The following is a 24,043-nucleotide window of genomic DNA, read 5'->3' as shown; positions in this document are numbered from 1 at the left end:
TGATTCTCCAGTACTGAGTTTGGGTCTTCTTTCTAGACATTACTCTTCTCGTTTTTAAAAGACAAATACTACTATGAGAATTAAATGAATGTGTATGTGAAGGTGCTTGGTAAAGCTCTTTTCATTGTCTTGTCTCGATCATATTTGCTTTCTTTAATGAAAATTCCTTAACCATGTTCTTCTTTGTTTTCCTTTCCCAGAATATAACATCGTTCTGTGATATTGTATCCCACTACCTAATGTTAATTTAATCCCAACAAATTTAAGTTTAGGTGGGACCAAATACCATAGCTTTAGTATAGAGGCATAGAGAAGTGCTCTCTCCTCTTAATATTTTAATCATAGATATTTGCATGTTTATTAAAATGTGAAAATTATAGACATTGACAAATTAGGAAGTGAAAATCTCTTGAAGACTACTATGCTACTGTTAAAGAGATAGACTTTTTATACGTATATGATTTTACACTGCATGTCATTTTACAGTTGACTTTTAACATATAATGACACATTTGTTCATTCAACATGCAAACATTTATTGAACATCAATGTTCTAGGCTCTGGGTTATAGCAGTAAATAATCTACACAAGGCCTATACTCTATAATTATTATGTTACATTTTATATATATATATATATATATATATATTAGAATTACTACCGTTTCCACACACGGAGACCTATCTCCATGTATAGAGATACACTATAGCATATATATGCAACCCTCACAAATGGGCATTCAGGCTGTTTCCAATGCCTGACAATTTGGGGGAAAAAATGCCTTTCTGCACTGATACAAATGTTCACTAAGTGAAATTACTAGGTCTGAATTATTAATATTTCTTATTTTACTAGATATTGCTAGACTGCCTTGTAGGAGATTGTGCTAATTTAAACTCCCAGAAACAATAAATGTCGTATCATAGGAAACAAACAGTGAGCTCTCTGATTAAATTTTTATAACCTTATTAATAATTTTGAGGACTCTCAGTTATTTACCTTTTCCTCATTGATATTTAGGTGTTTTGTATATTATGGATATTGGTCCTTTGATTTCTAGTTATACTGAAATTGGTTTGTTCTAAAGTTGTTGCCTATCAGTTTATGTTGTTTAAGGTAAGCTAATAGGTGATTTTTATTTTTATTTAAAATTATCCGTGTTTTTATGACTTTCAGATTTTGTCATATTTTAAGCATTTCCTACCAGCAAGTTGAATCCACTTAAATTTTCTCCTACAACATTTTTTAAAAATAAATTTATTTATTATTTATTTTTGGCTGTGTTGGGTCTTCGTTGCTGCACGTGGGCTTTCTCTAGTTGCAGCGAGCGGGGGCTACTCTATTGCGGTGCGCGTGGGCTTCTCATTGCAGTGGCTTCTCTTGCTGTGGAGCACGGACTCTACGCGCTCGGGCTTAAGTAGTTGTGGCATGTGGGCTCAGTAGTTGTGGCTCAGGGGCTCTAGAGTGCAGGATCAGTAGTTGTGGCGCACGGGCTTAGTTGCTCCATGACATGTGGGATCTTCCCGGACCAAGGCTCGAACCCGTGTCCCTGCATTGGCAGGCAGATTCTTAACCACTGCGCCACCAGGGAAGTCCTCTCCTAGAACTTTTGTATTTTCATTGTTTACATTAAAATATTTGATCCACTCTGAATTTTGTGTAAGAAATAAAGGCTCTAGCTTTGTTTCAAATTGCTTTCTATTGTCCCATTGACACTTAGTTAATAGCTATTTTCTACTAAATTAAAATGTCATTTTTTTTTTTTTTTTTTTGCGGTACGCGGGCCTCTCACTGTTGTGGCCTCTCCCGTTGCGGAGCACAGGCTCCGGTCACGCAGGCTCAGCGGTCATGGCTCACGGCCCCAGCCGCTCCGCGGCATGTGGGATCTTCCTGGACCGGGGCACGAACCCGTGTCCCCTGCATCGGCAGGCGGACTCTCAACCACTGCGCCACCAGGGAAGCCCCATATTTTCTTCTTTTTTAAAATATTCATAGTACTAGTGTCCAACTTTGTCAGTACATCCAGAATAATAATAAGTAGCACTGATAATAAAAGTTACCCTTAATTTGATCTTGACTTTATTTGCAATGCTTCTACAATATCACCATCAAGTCTAAACATCATATTGACCTTTGGTATTTTATACATATATTTAGTGTGTATGTAGGTACATGTGTGCATGAATAAATATAAATTCATGTTTAGTTAAGAAAGCATTACATAATCCTCATTTGTAATGGAAATGTTGGATTTCATCAAATACTTCTTAAGCATCTACTAAAGGGATTATATGGTCTTTATTGATTTATTCCAACAGTCAGTTACAATTATTGATATGCTAAATGCTGGAATATCTTTGCTTTTCAATAATGTCAAACTTGGTCATAATGAATTATTCTCACAATATACTACTGGGTTTTGTTTAGAGTTTTTTTTAATTGATCATAAAAAGTGAAATTAGTGTAATTTTGTCATTTCAGTGTGTAAACTTTCTCAGGATTTGGTATAAATGTTGCTCTGGATTTGTAAAATAATTAGGAATCTTCCTAAATATAACAAAATAATGTTATATTCTGAGATACATTAAATATCATAGGAATTATGTGTTTTTTTAAGAATAAAATAATTTAATTTTGAAATCAAGTTTGGCACTACTTCAGAAAGTAGCTCTTTGAAAACGTTGTTAATATCCTCCATGATTATTGACCTGTTAGTATTTTTATCACTTCTTAAGTCAATTTTGGTAGTTTGTCTTCCTAGAAAATCAATCATTTTATCTAGGTTTTCAAACATTTAATTTCCTCTATAACTGCAATTCTTTTCCCTTATCAAACCACAATCAGTATTTGTACTTTCTCTATCTTTGCTATATTAGGCTAACTAGTGGTAATTCATTGTATTAGTTCCTCTTTAAAGCACAAACTCCATAGTTTTTATTCCTAACTTATTTTTGCTTTTAATTCTTCTTTTCTCTCTATTTTCCATCAAGTCTTCAGTAGAGAGCTTCTCTTATCTTCCACCTGACAATAGGTAAGAAGCAAGATAAGTCCTAAAAGTTCTTGTTGCTGTAGTAGAGTTGCAATTTAATCCATAGGGAAGGCAAAAGATTTTTAGAGGGAATTTTCTAGAGATTAACCTGATCCTCCTGGCTACTACAGCCTCACCAAAAGGATACCACTGGTGAACTTTTTCAGAATTTCAACACCCATCTTCTTATCCATCCTACTGCCTCTTGTTAACTAGAGTTGATTTATAGTTTTGTCCTAACCTGACATTTCTAGGGATGAATAAATTATAGGCATAGAAAACAAAAAAGAATCCCCAGGAATATATTTTAATTTGATTTGATTCACACGGTTTTTCGGAAAATCAAATATCTGTCTTTTAGGGGGGAAGACCTAATTTCCCTTTTCTGGAAATCTTACTAGCTGTGTGATGTTGGACGAATTGTTTAACCTCTTTATACGTCTGTGTCCTCATCTGTAAATTGGGGATAATAATGGTAGCTACTTCCTAAGGTTATTATGAGGATCGAGTGAATTAGCTGAGTCAGTATTGCCAAAGTGCTCTGAAGAGTGCCTAGCATATCACATACAGTGAGCACTGTTTATGCGTTCATTTCAAAAACATTGAGATTACTGTGGGTGGCAGTAGGGTAGGATGATTATGTAGGAATTGTTTTGGCTCTTCTCCTTCCCAATTCTGACACATCCTAAAGGTAGAGATTGTTGCAAAAAGGAGCCCAGAGATAGCAACCTGTGTGACTATCCGGGAAGTTTAGGACCAACTGCTCACTTTTGACCTGTGGGCAGTTACATCTGAAGGGGGCTGATTGTGGACTGGCTGGTAGTTCATAACCAATGAGGGCTGTGTGCTCCTGTGGTGATTGCTACCATATGAGGGGCTGAGTGGGGATAAAACTTTCTCTCAAGATGCTATTTAAAAATAAAAAGTGGAACTTTATTGAATCATTTTTGACAGTGAAGTACAATTTTGTCCCTTCCCATATGTCTGCTCAACAAAGACATGGAAATCAGGACTAACCTTAGCACAGAGCAAATCAGCCACAGGGCCTCAGGCCCCGATAGCTTGGGAGAGAGACAGCCCTAATTAGAAAGAATTCTGATCAAGGAATCTTAGGGTACTGAGCCTGGGATAGAATAGTTTATGCCACTTTAGTTGAAGCTATTCATTGGTGGGTGGGGGGTTTGTGGGTAAAGGGAAGAATTTTTTAAATATAAAATTTATTTTTAAATATTTAAAGGATGCATAAAACTGGGAACTTCAAGACCTTCTGTTCAAATTTCATATCTGCTGAGGCGAGAGAGAAAAAGCTCGGGGGAGGAGGAAGAAAGGATATTAACACATAGTTTGCTCAAACATGGAGCAAATGTTTTCCAAGTGTTCACAACAATAGGTCAGAAGCATATCCCGGAACTGAATTAGAGTACAGATACCAAGTTCTGACTCTAGCTATAAATCAAAATTTATTCCTTAAGAAGAGATTATAATGCGGTGGTCTTGAGAAAGCAATTTGACGTTCTTAGAAAATACTGTATAAAAACATAATTTTATAGGCTACTTCAGTCTCTGCAGCATTACAGAGCTGTTTAAAACACCCAAAGTCGATGAACTGGTGTGCAGGGCAGAAATAGAGACACAGATGTGGAGAACAAAAGTACGGACACCAAGGGGGGAAAGTGGTGGGGGTGGGGGGTGGGGGTTTGGGGGGTGGTGGTGGGATGAATTCAGAGATTGGGATTGATGTATATACGCTAATATGTGTAAAATAAATAATAAGAACCTGCTGTATAAAAATAAAATAAAATAAAATTCAAAAAAAATGTAAATAACTAATAAAATACCCAAAGTCTACAAATAAATCCCTGGTACCTCATAGTTTAGACTATGAATGATCGAGTGTATAAAAAACTCCCTGTAGTGAACACTGCATATTCTACTGCTCTTAACCTTCACCTCTTCCCTCCTCCCCCCAATATCCTCTAGTAATCACTGGGGGTTTCTCATATGCCCTCCTCTTGAAACCAGGTAAGAGCACAGCATTTCTTTCTCTGGCCTAATAACACTGGTTTGGAGAACACTGTAACAAAACAATGAAGGATAGAAGAAAAGAGAAGAGAAGGTTCTATGTTTTTCTGCCTGATTGGCCTCCTTCATGACCTGACGGCTCCCCACTCTTGTTCCTGCCTCTGTTCTTCACTGTGTTCATTTTGAGTGGGTTGAATACCTGGGTATTGCAATCTTACCCTTCAGAGTTTTCTATTGCAAAATATCCTCACTGGACTAAATTAGCTACAGGAGTCCATCAATTTTTTAACTGGGGTTCAACTCAAGCCCGCACTGATATCACTATGTTGACCTAAACCATTAAAACAGCTAGTTATTTTACCAGCAAAACGGGTTTATTTCAGAACAGCAAAGAATTGCAGTTTGGGACATGCAATCTGTGGTGACCACAGACAAGTCCAGGGAAGGAAGCCGAGGAGTGTTGTGTCATACAGGAGAAGGGGGAGGTCAGAGGGGCTATTATAAACAAAGTGTCCAACGGAAGTAACTAGGAGCGCGAAGTGTACTGGCATTTCATTGGCTGAACTGTGACAGTCTCTCATTGGCTGGGCTGTTGCCAGGTGAGGGGAATACCTCCAGTTGGGTAGTAAAGTAGTAACCTTCTTCTTACTTGTTGGAGATGGAACAGTACCTTTCTTCCTGTTGGTAATGCAATTGACGTTGACTGGTAAGTAATGTTTTTATTCATCAATTTCCACAATTTCTTTTTACATTCTCGTTGTACTTCCTCAATCCCCAAATGCTTTATCATATACTGTCTTGCATAAGCTTCCATTTGTCTTTGTTATTCATGTTTGCCAAACCAGACTGTAAGCTCTCTGTTGGCAGGAGTCTTGTCTTTTGTTGTTGTTATTTGGTTATTACTACCTCCTCTTACCCTGCCCCCATCCTCGAGCACTTAGCAGAGGTTTAAACATAGTCAGTAGGCTTTAGGCCATTCTTGGGAAACTGAATTGAATATATACCCAGCAGATAAAATCTACCACTTACTATCCCAATTTCCCTAAAATTGAAATTGACTCTTAGAAAAAGTTTACATATTGAAACTCTTATTCCTGGATTTATGGATGCTGTTACACTGAATCCTGGAACCATACGAATCTCAATAGTGCTTTTTAAAACTTCCTATTCTCAGACTCCTCCCCTGGAAGATTCTGTTTCCTGTGAATGAGCTGGTATAGATCCTGGGAATGTGTACCTTTAACAAGCATCCCAGGAATTCTGGTTTGTAGCCAAGTTTGAGAAACACTGTGCCAACCAAGATAAGCTTATATCTGGGAAACCCTAATAAAAAAAAGTATTTTTCTCATTCAAAATAATTTATGTCATTCACAATCAAGCTTAAAGGAAATTGCAGATATTTCTATAATGCAAGACCCTTAATGCAATTATTAAAGAACTCTAAAGATCAATTAGAGAAAAATATATAATATCGCTTATATGTGGAATCTAGAAAAATGGTACAGATGAACTTATTTGCAGAACAGAAATAGAGCCACAGATGTAGAGAACAAACTTATGGATACCAAGGGGTGACGAGGGGTGGTGGGATGAATTGGGAGATTGGGATTGATATATATACACTACTATGTATAAAATATATAACTAATGAGAACCTACTGTATAGCACAGGGAACTCTACTCAATGCTCTGTGGTGATCTAAATGGGAAGGAAATCTAAAAAAGGGGATCTGTGTATATGTACGGCTGATTCACTTTGCTGCACAGCAGAAACCAACAGTGCAAAGCAACTATACTCCAATAAGTTAAAAAAATTTTTTTAATCAATTAATTTTCAAAGGGTTTAAACTAATTTTATCTTTTCATCTGTTTTTCTGTATACTCTTCCATCCGTCTATTTGTCTCCATACTTTTATCTGACTACCTACTCACCTACCTATCTACATCCTACATATGTATTAATAACATTGTTGATTTAAGGCATTCCTGAACAAATAGTTTATCCTTTCTAAGTTAAGTATATGCTAGAAGTCAAAACCAAAATTTTTATAAAAACTACTTTGACCTAGAAGGTTTAAGAACTACTTCCTATTTAACTGAATTTTTCCTTTGGATTGAAATAGCTCTTGAAAATTTCTCTTGGGAATCTGAGTTGTTGCCTTTTCTTATGAGCAATTTACTAGGCAGTTCTTGTGATTAGAAATATTTACTTGCTATTGATTCTAAAGCTTCATTTTCTCACTTTTATCACTGGGTCTTCTATTTATATGCTTTTGTTCTATGCTAAATACCTCCTCTTTTCCCTTAATGTTTATCTTTCACAAGTAAAACTAAACTGAAAACCTCCTTCTTCTTAGTCATTGCTCAGTCCATATTGAAAATGTTGAACAATTTGATTCACTAGTTCATCTATTTCCTTAACCCATTTAAGCCTGTTTGCTCATTTGCCTGCTCCTTTCAACATATTTTGCAGTTCTGATCCTCTGCTATTTGAAACTGAACAGATGTGATTTTATTGGGCTTCCATATGAAAGGGATTATCAACTTCAAGATGTGAAATATCTGTGCAAAACCAAAATAACACTGTCCTTTCTCCATTTAAAATGTTTGGCTGGCTCTTCATTTTTCAGTCATCAGAATCTGCATTTGACTTACCAGTTTTGCTTTTTTTGACTCTCTAGGACTCTGAATTTGAATATTCCCATTGGGACACAAAGCTAAAGGATCTAATGTATACCCAGTTAGGGATTTTCCCCAAATTTGCTGTTTATTGTTGCAATTATAGAAAATGCAAGTTGATTTCTGAGTAGGACTCACTTGCCACTCAGCTAGGGAGCATCTAACTGGTGGGATCTGGACAGATAGCCAATTGAGAGTGTTTATTCCAGAAATTCAATTTTGCCCATGTATCTGGAATTGGTCAAATTGAAATCTACTTGAATAAATTTTCAGTAACAAAACTCCATATAAACCAAATAGAAAGTTATTAATCCATAATGAGAATTAAGACTGCCAACTGAGTCACAATTCTTAGATCATCTGGTCAGTTAGGAAAACCAGAATGAAAAGGCAAAATAGAAATTTACTTGGCAAGAAGGGAACCATATAAATGGAATTATTGGTGGTCTAAAGGGCAAGTGTCCTTAACCCATCAGATGGAATCATTAATACTTTGGGATATTTCTGCCGATTAAACCAAAATCCTCAGGATAGGAAGGTCAGAGAATTCTTTCCTCAAATTAATGCTAGCTATTCACTAATAAATTGAGATTCCCTTTACTTCATTTCATTAACCTAGTCTTTTTTCAGATATGTAAAACTATTGATAAGGTGTTTGCTTTCTTTGACATTATTCGCCTTACCATTTTCTGATCCAGACCCTTTGTTGTATACATGAAATGTATTACGTTGTAGTTAGGATTCAAACCCAGATCTATCAATAAACCCATGACTAATTTCTTTCTCTATTTAAGATACTTATTTTAAGGAAACACTACACATATCTGATTTCAGGTGTTGGCTTCATTGCTTTCATTCTTAGAGGATAAAATTATTAGGGATTTCTGGAAACATCTATTATTAACAGTGTAAGCTAATAATGTATGGTATGTAACTTTAATTGCCACAGAAAAAGAAAGTAAACCCTGATCAGTTTCAAAGGAAACTGGTCTTTGAAATATTCAAATAAAGGAAGAAAGTTGGGCAACAAAGGCAGTTTCTTTTAGTAATCCATCCATGAAAGTCTTGTTTTCAGGGCAACCTGGAAATGTGCTGAAGAAGCGAATCTATTTTTTTTTTTCTTACAATTTTCCAATAAGACTTCTACTTGGTTAACAATTCTAACTAAGAATTGTGCATGACAATGAAATGTCATTACGTGCATAGACTAACATGAGATTGGAATGTATCCCATGGTGTCATAAAGTCTGCAGAAGTTGGTAATACAAATCAATACAAAATGACTCTTGGATCACTTGAAGTATTACATAATGAAGTATTATGGTTTGGGGGGAACATTTGTTTTTTACATGGGTTTTCCCAAGCATTGTAGGATATAAGCTCTTGGCTACTAAATGCCACTAGCATCCTCCAGTGTTGTGACAGCCAGTGTCCCTAGACCACATTTGCAAATATCCTCCTGTGGGTGACGATTCTGCTCCCAGTTGACAATCACTTAAAGGAAGCAGGGGTAGTTAGTAAAGGGTACATTTCTAAAAATTCTAAAGTGAGCGCCAGGCCCATTATTTCAGAAATATTGGTAAATGAAGGCCTGTCCTAGATCTCAACTCCAGCTAATACCATGACAGAAATAAGTTAACCTTTCTCTAATCAGCTAACAAGAACTTCCTTTTCTCATCAGTGTTGAATAGCTGAGGCAATTTTCTTCATTAGGATTCTCAATCAAATTTTAATTTGAACATTACTGGTTTGGACTCAAGATCATATGTTTCCAATATGAACTCTAATTTTATGTTGTTGATGATTAATGATTATATTAAGTACACTATGCAATAAAGAAATTATCAAAGAACGCTTTTCATTTATTTAAAAAATCTTGATTTTTCTACCATGTGTTGAGCCATATAATAGCCATTAGGGATACATTCATGTTTGAGAATGGCCCTGTCTTTGTGGAGCCTACAACTTAGTATGGAAGGCAGAATATTAACCAAATAATGACCAGATAGTTTCTTAAGTAATGTAGAAAATGTATGTACCATGTGCTACGGGAAAATTCAGGGGGTGGTGGAAACTTGAATTAGATTTTGAGATGCAAGTAGAAGTTTGCTAGAGAGAAAATGGTTTGCAGTGAGAGAGAACTTCATGGGCAAATGTACAGAGGTATTAAATAGCAGTAGCTCAGTGAGGATAGAATAGAAAGAAATGACAAGAAATGAGATAAAGTGATATGTGTGCATTCAAAGGTTATGTGATAAGAAGTATGGCCCCTGCTTTTTGGTAAATATAACGTCTGCTGAGGAATTGTAGGTGACAGGGACAAGTGATTTAATTAGTATGAAGACTTTAAATCACGCTATCATGTGCGTTAATCATACCTGACCCACTCAGTGAACACCTCTGAGTTTGTGTTACAGATCAAACTTTTCATGTTTTGGAAATTTGGAGGGGAAAAGTTCCTCATTGCCTGGCCTCCCTTAGCTCTGTGTCGACGGAGAATATTAATGAGCTTTTCACAATAACCCAGAAGTTTTATTTTCTTTTTATCTTGTGATGTCTGCTGTTTTTTGGTTTTTTTTTTTTAGTGGTTGAATGGAAGTTAATTTTATTTTTATTTATTTATTTATTTACATCTCTATTGGAGTATAATTGCTTAACAATGGTGTGTTAGTTTCTGCTTTATAACAAAGTGAATCAGTTATACATAAACATATGTTCCCATCTCTCTTCCCTCTTGAGTCTCCCTCCCTCCCGCCCTCCCTATCCTACCCCTCCAGGTGGTCACAAAGCACGGAGCTGATCTCCCTGTGCTATGCAGCTGCTTCCCACTAGCTGTCTACCTTACGTTTGGTAGTGTATATATGTCTGCTGGTTTTTAAGTCCAGCTCTTTAAGTCTTTAAGATTTAGATTTTTTTAGATGGAACATTAAGATTTTGTTTTGCTTGAGGGACCGAGGTTACCTTGAAATTATTGTCTATATTTGCATGCACACAGTTCTCATATAAAAATAATTTTTACTTCAAAGACATTTCAAGAAATTTGAGAAGTGCTTGTAAGATGACTTGAAAGATAGGCATAAATAACTTCAATTAATAATCATGAGACCAAATGTTACCCACCTTCATTAATAAATGAGTTCAATGGTCCTTTTGGATTATTCAGAATGACCCAGTTTTGCTTTTTACCCCCAAAATGAAAGCATAGATTTCTCTTTGCCAGTACTTGTAATGTTCATTTTGTTTTCTCTCATTTTCTAAATTTTGTGATACCTTTCTTAATTTCTAGTATGCACATCTCAGTGTATTTTGTAAGCAATTTCTGTAAACCTTTCTGGAAGTAAAATTCCTTTATAGTTTAAATTAAATCTCACAGTGGGAAGAAAAAAATTCAGTGAAAAGAGCCAAGAATCTAAGCATTTCTATTGTTAACCATGAAAAATGCTTCACTTTCTGCCCTTTAATTAAAATCTGCATTCCTCTTATCAGTTTTGCTTTCTGCATTTGTGCCCCAGTGCATATCCAGTTTTGTAGCTGCAAGCCTTGTGTCATAACTGGATAATAAGAAAAGGGAATAAATTTAAAACAAGGATATATTCACTTGCATAATTTGAGTTAAGGAGACCTTATTCCGTATCCATATGTACCCACCACGTGTGTGTATATTGTATAAATAAGAGTGTATGTAACCCGCATTTTAACCAACTCCAGAAAGCTGTTGGAAGCTAAGCTTTCTTTTGTCGAGTAAATTGCTGATGGTCAAGGTTATAACTCTGGTGACTTTTTTAGTAATAACTGAGATGCCAATATAGTCATTGCTGAGGTCCAGACCCTGCATCACTGAGTTGGACAATTGTGGTTCTCCTTCTGAGGTAGCAGGTAATGATGCTCTCAGCAGGGCTACTCTAAGATTTTTGATACTTAACTAACCTGAAAAATAGCTTCAGGCATGACTGAATAGACCACTCCCTCCTAGAAGCTAAGCCTTTTAAGGATCACTGATAGCTGAAGGGACAAACTTTTAGTGAAATTGACCATTAGGGGAGAATGGCCTTTTCTTGGACAAATAAAGGGTCTTTCATATTAGATATGGGGGCAATACTTTTCTCACCTTCCTTGTCTCTTGCTTTTTCATTTGTGGAATGTAGGGGAAGGTTTTGCTTTTGGGAATTCCAATCTTATGCAGACTTACTGATGTAGATTCATTAAAATGACCATGAATGTACTAGTTTATATAAATTCTTTAGGATTGATAATTATAACACTTATTTTATATGCTTGTTAATATTAGCATTATTAGCCTTTTATATGATGTTCTCGGAAGAGGTCAAGGATGTAAGCACCACCATCAAAGGAAGTGGAGTAAAGTTCCTGATTATTTTAATGAGTCACTGAAAAATGTCTGCTTTTCAAAGCAAGGCTATAACTTCTTTAATCAAAGACTGGTGAAGTGAAAGAAAATTACATTATCTCACTACATCGCTTATCTTCGGTTCAAATGTGAAAAATGGCCTCATGAAAAAAAATGCACCAATTCTGCATTTGAAGAGATGAGCAGAAGTAAAAGATTTTAATTCCCAGCTCTGTCATTGACTAATTGTGTTGGAAAGGCATCTTTCTTTGTCTCTCATATAGTATACAGGTAGACAAAGCACATTTTATAATCTTCAGCTATGTATTTTAATAGAGGTAGGTATTTCTAAATTATTGCAGTTGCTATTGAAGTAAAAAAAAAGAAAGAAAAAAATCTGAAGTGTCCAGGGGGAGAAACTGAGCTGTGTTCTGGGTTAAATGATGATTGTTGGCCTTTTAAGCTTTGGAGAAATTCACTAAAATTGGATGGTGAAGACTAAGCGTCTTGAGTTACAGGGGGCTAAGATCAGACCTTAGTGACTGGTTACTTTGATTTAGGTGTCAAGGTCGTCTTGAGCAAGTTTATTAACTTTTCTGAGGCTTATTATCTTTATCTATAGAATTGGGACAATATCTACCTCCTAGGATTTTTATAAGGATAAACTTGAAAAAATATATAAAGTATTTAGCCTCAAAGCTAATAGTGGCTATATAAGAGGAATTTTATTTCTAACTATTTCCTGAAAATGTGTAATTCCTGAGCTGAACAGAAATGTACCCTCACATGGAGTTTCTTTTGTTCAGCTGCTCTAATTATCCAGGTGTGAGTGATTTACTTTGCATAAATTCTCTAGAAACTCTTCCTCTCTCCCCATGGGACCAAAGATATACCAGAATATTTTTTAAAGGAAAGATAACAAGTTTATCATTAGATAAAGTTTGATATGTCTACTTTGTTTAAATGATCAAAAACTTAAAAGGTACTATGTCTACCATTATAAAAAACTGTAATAATTCTTCATTTATTATAAGAGCAAATAAGACATTACAAAAATACTTTTCTATCAAACAGCTATTGGCTTTTTTATGTTAAAAAATTCCAGTAAAGATAACCATAAAATTATATTTAAAATCATGAAAAGATATATGCTCCAGCCTAAATTATAGCAGAAAACTTCTAGATCTATGGCTCATGCAAACCCAGTACTCCAGACCCTAACTAAATATGAGTGACAAGGACAGAAGAAGAAGAATAAACCAACTTGCTGGGAAGAAAATTAGGGAGGTTGATTCTGAAGGCCTGGCTTTAATTAAACTCTTGTAAGAGCAGAGTTGTTGGCAAGATATTCGGGACCACTTTATTAAGCACTTTGGCTCCCCTTCAAAATTTTTAAGACTTAAATTATATGTTTAAATAGATATTGCAACTGACACGCAACTTGCATACAATTATATTAAATTTTATTAAATGATGTTAAATGTGTGTATTACGGTTCTCTAAGAAACAGAACCAATAAAATATAGTAAAAATATGTAATATCTATGTGGACTGTATACATATGTATATGGTAATAAGGAGTTGGGTCATCCCATTATGGAGACTGAGAAGTCCCAAGAACTGCAGTAGGCAAACTGAAGACCCAGGAGAACCAACAGTATAGTTTCAGTCTGAGTCTGAGGGCATGAGAAGTAGGAGAGCTAATGATGTAACCTGTAGTTGGAGACCACATCAGAAGGCGGGAGAAAAATGTCCCAGCTCAAAGATAATCAGGCAGAGGGAGTAAATTCTCCCTTACTCAGCTTTTTTGTTCTATGCAGGCCTTCAAGTAATGGGATGAGGCCCATCCACAGAGGGGAGGGCAATCTGCTTTACTTATCTACTGATTCACATGTTAATCTCATCCGGAAACACCCTCACAGACACACCCATAATAGTGTTCAATGTTTAACCAAATATCTGGGCACCGCATGGCCCAATCAGGTTGACAGATAAAATTAACCATCACAAGTCCACCCCTTGCCAACTCAACATTCATACACATTTTAAATCATACTTAATCTTCAAACAAAGACTATAACAAGATCATAGCTCTATCTAACAAGATATAACTATCCTGCATGTAACAAAAAACACACTACTATGGGGAGGGGGAAGTGGGATGAAGTGAGAGAGTGGCATGGACATATATACACTACCAAATGTAAAATAGATAGCTAGTGGGAAGCAGCTGCATTGCACGGGGAGATCAGCTCTGTGCTTTGTGACCACCTAGAGGGGTGGGATAGGGAGGGTGGGAGGGAGATGCAAGAGGGAGGGGATGTTGGGATATATGTATAGCTGATTCACTTTGTTATACAGCAGAAACTCACACCATTGTAAAGCAATTATACTCCAATAAAGAGGTTAAAAAGAAAAAAAAGTACTACTTTTCCACAAGAGTGCGTAACACACACACACATTCATAACAAAATAAAGGGAGAAAACTCATATAGTTCTTGTTTCTATAACTAGTCACATGGTCATGGCTAGTATTTATCTTTTCCTTCTGTTACTCACTGTGTATTTCCTTTGCCTTCAGCAAGCATCCAGGCTGTTCATGGTTCTTTACCTGGTGGGGTGACCCAAAGTTTCATTTCTGAAGGGTCTGGGACCTTTGTAATCCTGCCTAGGTTGGGTTGTTGCAATTTTCCGTTGACCTAAATCACAGGAAGTAGTAATACTGAGAGACATCCTAAGGGTTCTTCTGTATTCCAGACATAGTCTTCCTTATCGCCACTGTTGAGCTGTAGTCCAGTTTCCCCTTAGGAGTCAGGATCATTCACCCCAGCTGTTACAGTAACTTCCTTCTTTGCCTGTTAAGAGGCATGTAGAGTCCAAAGTGGTTGGGTAGCAGTCTTAACTTGCAGTTCAATGGAGTCATTGTTGTGTCTCTTGGTGAAAGCATTTCTCCTTTGGGAACTGAGATTTCTGGGCAAGCAAGCATAACGTCACAGGAACAGGAAGCAAAAATGTTGTTAATGGGTCACTAAGGTAATAGTGAGCAGTGCCCATTTCTACCCTTTGACTCCTGGACCTATGAATCTGGCTATGGGAGAAATAGCACCATGTATTGGACACTGGTTCAGAATATACACCGCCTTCTGGAGAACCTTTCCCCCGACCTGCAAGGTATTGCCAACTATCTGACACTCCTGCTGAGTTTTCAAAAGGTCACTCTATCAAGCTACCTGCTTCAGGATTGTGGCTGACATAGTAAGCCCAGTCAATTCCATGAGCACAGGCCCACTGTCAGAATTCTTTCCTTGTGAAGTGAGTTCCTTGACCAGAAGCAATGCTGTGTGGAATATTTTGATGACAGATAAGGCGTTCTATAAGTCCACAGATGGCAGTTTTGACAGAAGTATAGCACGAAGGGAAGGCAAGTCTGTATCTAGAGTGTCTATTCCAGTAAGAACAAAATGCTGCTTCCTCCATGGTAGACGTGGTAATTAACCTGCCATCAGGTAGCTGGATAGTTACCCTGAGAAATGGTACCATATGGGGATGCAGTGTTAGTCTCTGCTGCTGATAGACTGGGCACTTGGCAGTAACTGTAGCCAAATCAGCCTTGGTAAGTGGAAGTTCATGCTGCTGAGCCTGTGCATAACCTCCATCCCTGCCACCATGGCTATTTGGTCCATGAGCCCATTGGATGATGACAAGGGTGGCTGGGGAAGAAGCTGAGTAGTATCTATAGAACAGGTCATTCTATCCACTTTATTATTAAAATCCTCCTCTGCTGAGGTGACCCTTTGGTAAATATTCACATGGGACACAGATATCTTCATGTTTTTTGCCCAGAGAGTTCTATCCACATACCTCTTTCACAGATTTCCTTGTTCTCAATTTTTCAACCATATTCTTTTCAAGTCCCTGACCTTCCAGCCAAACCATTGGCCACAGCCCATGAATTAGCATGTAATTGCACATCTTGCCACCTCTCATTCCAAGCAAAGTGAACAACCAGGGTTCAAAGGTCTGCCATCTGGGAGGATTTTCCTTCACCACTGTCCTTCAGGGATGTCCCAGAAAGGGGCTACGGTGTTTTAACTGTCCACTTTTGGGTGGTGCCTTCATGTTGTGCATAACCATCTGCAATCCAGGCCCAAGTCTTCTCTTGCTCTGTCAACTGAGCTTAGAGAACTCACCATGAGGCCATAGATGCAGGCAGGGAGTGAGAAGACAGTGTAGCAGGAGTGGGAGCCCTGGGCATCTGGGCTACCTGTTTATGTAACTTACACATTCAGAGCCTTCTTGGGCCTGATCATGTATATACTGCTTCCGTTGGATGATGAAATGTTGCTGTGCACCACCAGCTTTCTGGTTTGGTGGGTCAGATAACACCCAGTTCGTGATGGGCAGCTCAGGTCACACGGTAAGTTGGTGGCCCATGGTTAAGTGTTTAGTTGCTATTAAGGCCCACTAGCAGGCCAAGAGCTGTTTCTCAAAAGGAGAGTAGTTTTCTGCAATAGATGGCATGGCTTTGTTCCAAAACCCTAAGAGCCTGCACTGTGATTCACCTATAGGGGTCTGTCAAAGACTTCAAACACCATCCCCATTTGCCACTTATGCTTCACACACCACTGGATCTGTTGGGTCCTGTGGATAAGTGGCAGAAGAGCTTGCACAGCAGCCTGGACCTGTTGTAGAGCCTTTTCTTATTCTAATTCCTACTTAAAAATAGAAGCTTTTTGGGTCATTCGGTAAACCTGCCAGAGTAACACACCCAAATGAGGAATATATTGCCTACAGAATCCAAAGAGCCTCACCAGGCACTTGGCCCCTTTTTTTGGTTGAGGGAGGGGCCAGATGCAACAACTTATCTTTCAGTTTATAGTGGATATCTCAATATACCCCATGCCACTAGATCCCTAGAAATTTTACTGAAAGAGGAGTCTCCTGAATTTTTGTTGCCTTTATTTTCTATCCTCTGACCAATAAGTCTAAGAGGAGTTGCTTGCTTCTTGCTCACCAGATTCAGTCTGCATAATGTCATCAGAATAAGGGACCAGTGTGATATCAGGGTATCCCTGTGAACTGAAGTATGAATTGGGGCTGGAGAATCGATATATCCATGAGGTACAATGGTGAAGTTGAATTGCTGGCCTTACCAACTGAAACCAAACTGCTTCTGGTTGACAGGTGTGGAGAAAAAAAGCATTTGCCAGATCAATAGCTACATACCAGGCACCAGAGGATGCATTCATTTTCTCAAGCAATGAAACCAACTCTGGTACAGCAGAGCTGCCATTGGAGTCATCACCGGGTTAAATTTATGATAACCCACTGTCATTCTCCAAAATCCATCTGTCTACTCCACAGACCAAATAGAGTTGAATGGGGACGTGGTGGTAACAGCCACCCCTGCACCCTTCAACTCCTTGATGGTGCCACTAATATCTAAAATCTTCCTAGAAATACAGTATTGCTTTTGGTTTACTTTTTCCCTAGGTAGAAGTAGTTCTAGTGGCATCTACTTGGCCTTTACTACTATAATAACCCTCACTCCACAGGTCAGGGAACCAATGTGGGAATTCTGCCATCTGTTCCAATTGTGCATTCTGGAACTGGGGAAATAACCACAGAATGGGTTTGGGAAACCACTGGAGCTCACTGTGAGATATACCTAAACTAAAATTTCATTGATACCTGACTTACATAAGCCCCTACTCTTACTGGTGGACCACAGAGATGTTTCGGGGTCTCCTGGAATCAGTGTCAGTTCAGAGCCAGTATCCATTAGTCCCCAAAAGGTCTGATTATTTTCTTTTCCCCAGGGCATAGTTACCTTGGCAAAAGGCTGTAGGTCCCTTTGGTGAAGGTTGGGAAAAGATTGACAGTATAAAATTTGGGCAATGTACCTGGGTCCTTCCTCAAGGAAACCTGTTCTCCCCTTCACTCAAAGAGTTCTGGGTCTGCAAACTGGCTCAATAGTGGGAAGTGAGAGGCTGTGACTTCAGTTTTTATGATTCAGGTTAGACTTTTGTTCACTTGACATAGAACTTTTCTGCCTATAAAGATCAAGTGAGAATTATAATAGGTTTTCTATCATTTCACTCCTAAGAACAGCACAAACAACCAGCCAATGCTGTAAGTCTGGATTGCTGCTTTGACTTTGCTGTCCATTACAGTAACTATGTCCACCTTGCTTTAGGCAGTTGAGCGCCACCACTTGGCCCCTGCCGCCCCAGGATCCAGTTACTATCACTGCATTTAAATATCCCAGTTCAGTGACTGTACTTTTCATTGTACTTGGAAATTTTCACTATTCTCCACTGGCCTACCGAGAACAGTGATCATTCTTCAAAATTATCAGGACTCTGCTCACAAATTTTTATCTCACGGCCTGGTGTGGGTGAGTATGTCTTAAATGACAAATCCACTCTAACATCTAATCTCCATAAACCTCTCAATCCCTTCCTTTACATTAAACCGAGTCAGGTCAAGCATTTCTAGTTCACTCACTGAGGGACACCTTTTGGTCCCTATTTCAGCTAACCAACCACATTGTTAGAGCCCTTCCTAACTCTGTGAACTACAACGTTAAATGTAGAATCTCTGCTTGTTAAGCCCATACTGATAAGTTGAGCCTAATCCAACTTCATTTCTTCCACCATTATACCACAACCTTAATATCTATTCCAACATACGTTCCCCAGATCTTTGTACATTAGAAAGCTCAGATAGTTCTTTTGGAGTGTAGAGCACCTCCTCATGGTTGTAGTTTGTACCTCACCTTTAGGGACCTGCTGGAACTTGAATCTGGTTATAGGTCTAGATTCAAACATAGGAAGCATATCCGGAGGGAAATCGGCATCGTCTTGCTTGACAACTGCCTCAAAGGAGGCCATCGCTGTTTCCTCCGGCAATGAAAGTTAATCCCGTTAAATGGGAGTGGAGAGTCTATTTATTACCCTGGGGTTGGGGAGGCCACTTCTAACTGGATGTGGGCAGGCTACTCCCACTGGGGTTGGGATGGCCTCTTTGGCAAAGAAGATGCATCAAAATGTAAAGTCTCAGTGTCTCCGGTTTCATCAGAGTCTTCCCACATGTCCCCACTTTACAGGATCCCATTCTTTTTCAATCAATGCTACTATTAAGTAGGCACCCTGAAAGACTGGAAATTCAACTTGCCTTGTAACTCAGCCAATCACAGGATGAGATTCTGCTTTTGATTTTCAAGAAGCTTAGCCCTAAGGCTATAGGAAACAAAGGTCTGCTGCAGGGCACACATAAAAGGCTTCAGGTTATTTGTGCAGTGCTTCAACTGGGAGTTTGAATCCCTGAGCTCATCCTTTTCTTTCACCACTTTGTCCAGTGACATTAGGAGCTGCAAGCCAATCTCAGTAATTCATTAGTTTTCCTAAGGTGTTCAAAAGTATCATATACCCAGTAACTCAGCTCTGTACTGCTTAATAAATGGTTAACAAGGAGTGTCCAGTGGAGATATTTTGCATACCCCTATTGGCAGATCATGCCATGTATTATCAGTACTTTCTTTAACTACTGGAAATGTCTTTAAATCTAATCAGATTCGAGAGCCAATTCCAGAAATCCCAGAGCCAATTCAGAAAACAATCCTGAACATTCTGTTCCTCTAGAACCCCTCTCAGTACCAAAATATATAGTAGCCATAGTTGTCCAGGTAAACGTGAACCAGTAGCCTGGATGGATAAATGAGTGAATGAATATATATAATACTAGATATATTTATATAGATTGAAATGTAGATATGCAAAATCAATAATGTGATTACTTGCTTGATAATTTAAGGTGTGCAAAGACCTAAAGTTTGTTGCGTGTTTTTGGTGGATTCAGTCAGCCTCTACAAAGAGATGTGCTAGATGTCAGTACTAGCACATTATAACTAGAAGAAACCCTGGAAATAAGTTATTTTTCTTTCCTTTAGTCATCAGACTTTATCAAAGGCTGATTATGTGCTAGGTGCTTGACTATATAGACCTCTGTTCTTGGGGAACTTACATTTCTGTGAAGGGAGAAAAACAACATCTAAGAAAACAATATAATTAATGAGATAATTATGGTTATGATAAGGGCTAGGAAAGAAACAGTATGATGGAAGAGAATTACTAGTAAATACCTTAGATGTTAGTGATGGGATGGACATAAAGCCTTTTTGTGACAATATGTTGAGACTCAGCTGTGGGAAGTTCTGGAGAACCATGTTTGAAGTTGAGGAAGAATATAAATAAAAGAAGACCAATGTGGCTGAGTGAGGGAGGGGGAAAACTTGAAACTGGCAAGAGTGAAAGCCAGTAATGCAAGGCAGACCATGGCACAGAATTTGAATTTCATTCTAAAATCCACCAGTGGCTCTTGGAGGGTTTGAAGAATGGTAGTGACATGATATAATTTTTTTGTTTTGAATTTTACTTTTGAGTAGATAATAGAGCCATAGAGTGCATAAATGAAACAGTGCAAGAGGGTTTTGCTTTGTTCTTTCCCCATTTTTGTCCTGAGTTCATTTTTCTGTTTTCCATTGTCTCTGTTCTCTCATGTGCTCCCCTCAATCTTGCCCTTTCTCTTTAGTGATTTGACTTTCTCGAAAAAGAATTATCTCTTGGATTCTACCAATTCATGGTTCATCTCTTTTCATTGTCCAAACATCTCTTCCTTGAGTTCTTATATTTCTTCCTTAAGAGTCTTCTTTCATGGCAATCACTCCATACATTTATTTAACTCTGTGGTGAAATACTTGATAACAATTTTTACGTGTTCCATTGTGAATTTTTTTGAGAATATATTTCATCCATTAGTATTTTTTGCTGCTTAACACCGTCTTCATAGAGTATCTTTATAACTATGCTGTGTTCAGTACTGTTTTGTTACTTGTGGTTGAATCAGCTATTTGCAGGAGGTTCCTGTTTGGTGGTGTAGGTAGCTTTGCAGTTCAAGGGCTCCCCCTTCTTTTCAGATTTAGACTGTTTCTTTCCTGTATAGCCAGCTTCCTTTTGGCCCTCAAAGCCTAAGGTATCCAGTAGTTTCTGCTGCCATCTCTGCATCCCCTTGTCCCTGTTCCTTCCCCAGCCGCAGGCTTTAAGGGGAAACATCCTTGTCGTCCAAGGCAATCTTCAATTGTAGGATATGTTTTTAGTGGCATTGTCTTTGATATGCCACTACTATTAGACACAGCACCTTGATAGCTGTTCTCAGATGGCGGCCTCCTCAGTCTCAGTCCTGTTTATTGCAGCTCCAGTGTCAACTTTAGATTTTACATTTCAAGGGATTACTCACACTTAGGGGGTGTATCCATGCTGTGCTTTTGGGAATCAATCTGTTACCTCTGAGTCTCTAGGTACTTTTCATTCAGAGCCTTCTGGGTGGCTCTGCAAGGTCTTAGCCGCATTAAAATCTTAGCAGCAGTAAAATATTATTTGGAGTTGTAGTTTCTGTTTCCTAATATTTCTGGAAACAGAAATTGAGTGATTTTTGGTTTTTTTAAAATGTATATTTGTTTGTTTCTTTGTTCTCCTTATGCTTAATGGTCTCCAAGAGGAGTGATGAGCCGTTTTTAAGTAAGCTATAACTATATGAGCTCTATAATCATGTTATATTGATATATTGATTTTCTTTTTCTCTCTTTTTTTTTTATGATCCATGTAGCTGCCAAGTGAAAAATAGATTGTGGGAGACAAGAGCAGAAATAAGGAGAAGAATTTGAAATGACTTCAGTAGTCCAGGCAGCAATAATTGTGGCTAAGACTACATACAGCCTGGCAGCCAGACAGTAAGTCATTAGATCTGAGCTGTATTTCAAATCTGGTAGGACTTGGTGGATGGAGTGGTATGTAGGGAGAAAAAGTAATACTGGAGGAGTCCTATGGTTTTTTAGATTTGGGGGGACTAGGATAGATGGTGGTGCTATTTATTGAGGGTTCGTTTCGGATGTGGCATTTTAGTGTGTTGGATAATATTTTAAGACATCTGAGAAGAAATGGCAAATCTGAAACTAAAGTTGATAGTTGTAGACTGGAGATGTACATTTGAGTATCAGTAAATTACAGATGGCATTTTAAATAGGACATTTGATGAAATCATATTTAGAGAGAGTTTAATGACTCTCAAGGCCCTAAAACCAAACCCTAAAGGACACCAACATTTAAAAATAAAGAAAATAAAGAAGCCAGCAAAGTAGAATTGAAGAGAAGCAGCAATGAGGTGGACAGAAACCATTTCACTCAAAAGGAATGAGTTCTGTGACCCATGCCTCCAAGCTGTCCATCAGGGCTCTCTGAGCTTTTCTCTCAACATACTGTTCTTCTGCTCACTGACCTAAGATAATTAATACTTCAGAAATTCACTCTTAGTGTGCAGGTCTACCTGGCAAGTAATATTAGGTTTAATTTTTCAAACTATCTGTATGTCGTTAACTTCAATTTCATATATCTAGTCCAGACCTTTTCTCAGAGCTCATATGTCATCCTTTTAATTGACAGCTCTACTTGAATAGATAATAGGATTTCAAACATATTTCCATAATTATAGAGCAGACATTTAATATGGAAAATAGGTAATTATTTTCTAGTTTTTGATGATAAACTACAGTAATAAATCCCTTCCCCAATTTAAATACAAAATATAGCATAGTTGCACAATGTATAATGTGCATTAATATATCTGGTATTTCCTTAGTAATATACGTATTCAAGAAATAGCATAATTAAATATTTCATATCCTTTTTTGTTTTATCTTCTTAATCTCTTCAAAGGTTACTTATGAATAGGACAATCGTACCTTTCTTAAACAATTTTGATCAAATAATCTTCTTCTAAATAAATGTCAGCTGCTTTATGTTTTGATATAATGAGGCAGATGCCTATTTCTGCCTTCCTCTAGATTTTGTGACTTTCAAGTTGCTTATTACTAGGGTATTTATGTTTAAGAAATATGTATGCACTAAAAGCCTTACCCAGAGCTCACTGAGTTTTCTTTATGAATCTGGAGATTACCTTTTCATGGACAAGAGTATCTGCTCACATTGATGTGGTATCTCTTTGGAACAAGTGTCGGCTGTTGATATTCACAAAAGTGCCCATTGCAAGCAAACAGGTCAAGGTCAGCTTTGTTTTCCTCTTGAAAAGTGTATCATCCAAAGGAAGGGCAGGAGATGCTCTGGGACCTTAATGACACAAAGTACGGTTCCCCTTCATGGAACAACAGACTTAAACTCAGTCTTTTCATTGAGTCAAAATATGAAAGCCTGATTCAAAATACGAAAACCGAAAGCATTTGTAGTTTTATTACATGTGAAAAACCTGATTTATTAAAATGATAGACTTTGACATAAAGGGATAAAAATGTATAAAGCAGTTACTAGTTAATTTAAGTTGTACTTGGAAACTTTTTATCTGTCAAACCATGTAATTTCAGGAATCTGAAGAACTGGCCATAGAAATGAAAGTTGTCTAGTTGATGTACCTGAAATGGTTATCGCTCTGACAGCCACAACCCATGGCATCTGCCTTCTTGCCTTAGAAAGTCTCTTTAAAGCATGCTTTTGATAAGGAGATATAATAGGGTTTAGGAGAATCACATTTATTAAACTATGTGAAAATTTCTTTTTAAGGACATTATCTCATTTTATTTTCCAATAGCTCTACCAACAGGTATAGCTCAATTTATATATTTATAGCCCATCTATGTTGACAAAATTTTGAGATGGTTTTCAATAATTCAGTCAGTAAACCAGAAAATAAAATCAGGGCCAGTGGAAACACAGATGGTAAATATATAACATGGGGAAAGATCATATGTACATAGGCAAGCTTTACATATTTAGTACATTTAGTAAAATAAGTTACTAACATTAGGCTGTATATTTAACTTTGAGCTCTTGGGCACTAGTATAACCATACCTCTTTGACAATGGTAGAGACTGAAGTTCAGAGAAGTTACCTAATTT

The 24,043-nt window shown here is 37.6% G+C and overlaps 1 protein-coding gene across 1 annotated transcript in view; it reads left to right on the top strand.

Moving 5' to 3' along the window:
* The first annotated feature begins 2,933 nt into the window (after nucleotides 1–2,933).
* Nucleotides 2,934–24,043, top strand: part of LINGO2 (leucine rich repeat and Ig domain containing 2) — a 196,497-nt gene continuing 175,387 nt past the window's right edge. Inside the window, exon 1 of the mRNA XM_067744563.1 lies at nucleotides 2,934–3,031. The gene's annotated coding sequence lies outside the window, so the exon portion shown is untranslated. The remainder of the gene's footprint in view (nucleotides 3,032–24,043) is intronic.

Source organism: Pseudorca crassidens, chromosome 7, assembly GCF_039906515.1.
Source record: "Pseudorca crassidens isolate mPseCra1 chromosome 7, mPseCra1.hap1, whole genome shotgun sequence".
NCBI classification, from domain to species: domain Eukaryota; kingdom Metazoa; phylum Chordata; class Mammalia; order Artiodactyla; family Delphinidae; genus Pseudorca; species Pseudorca crassidens.
Note: the sequence above shows the minus strand (reverse complement) of the source record. Positions and strands in the feature narration are given on the sequence as shown.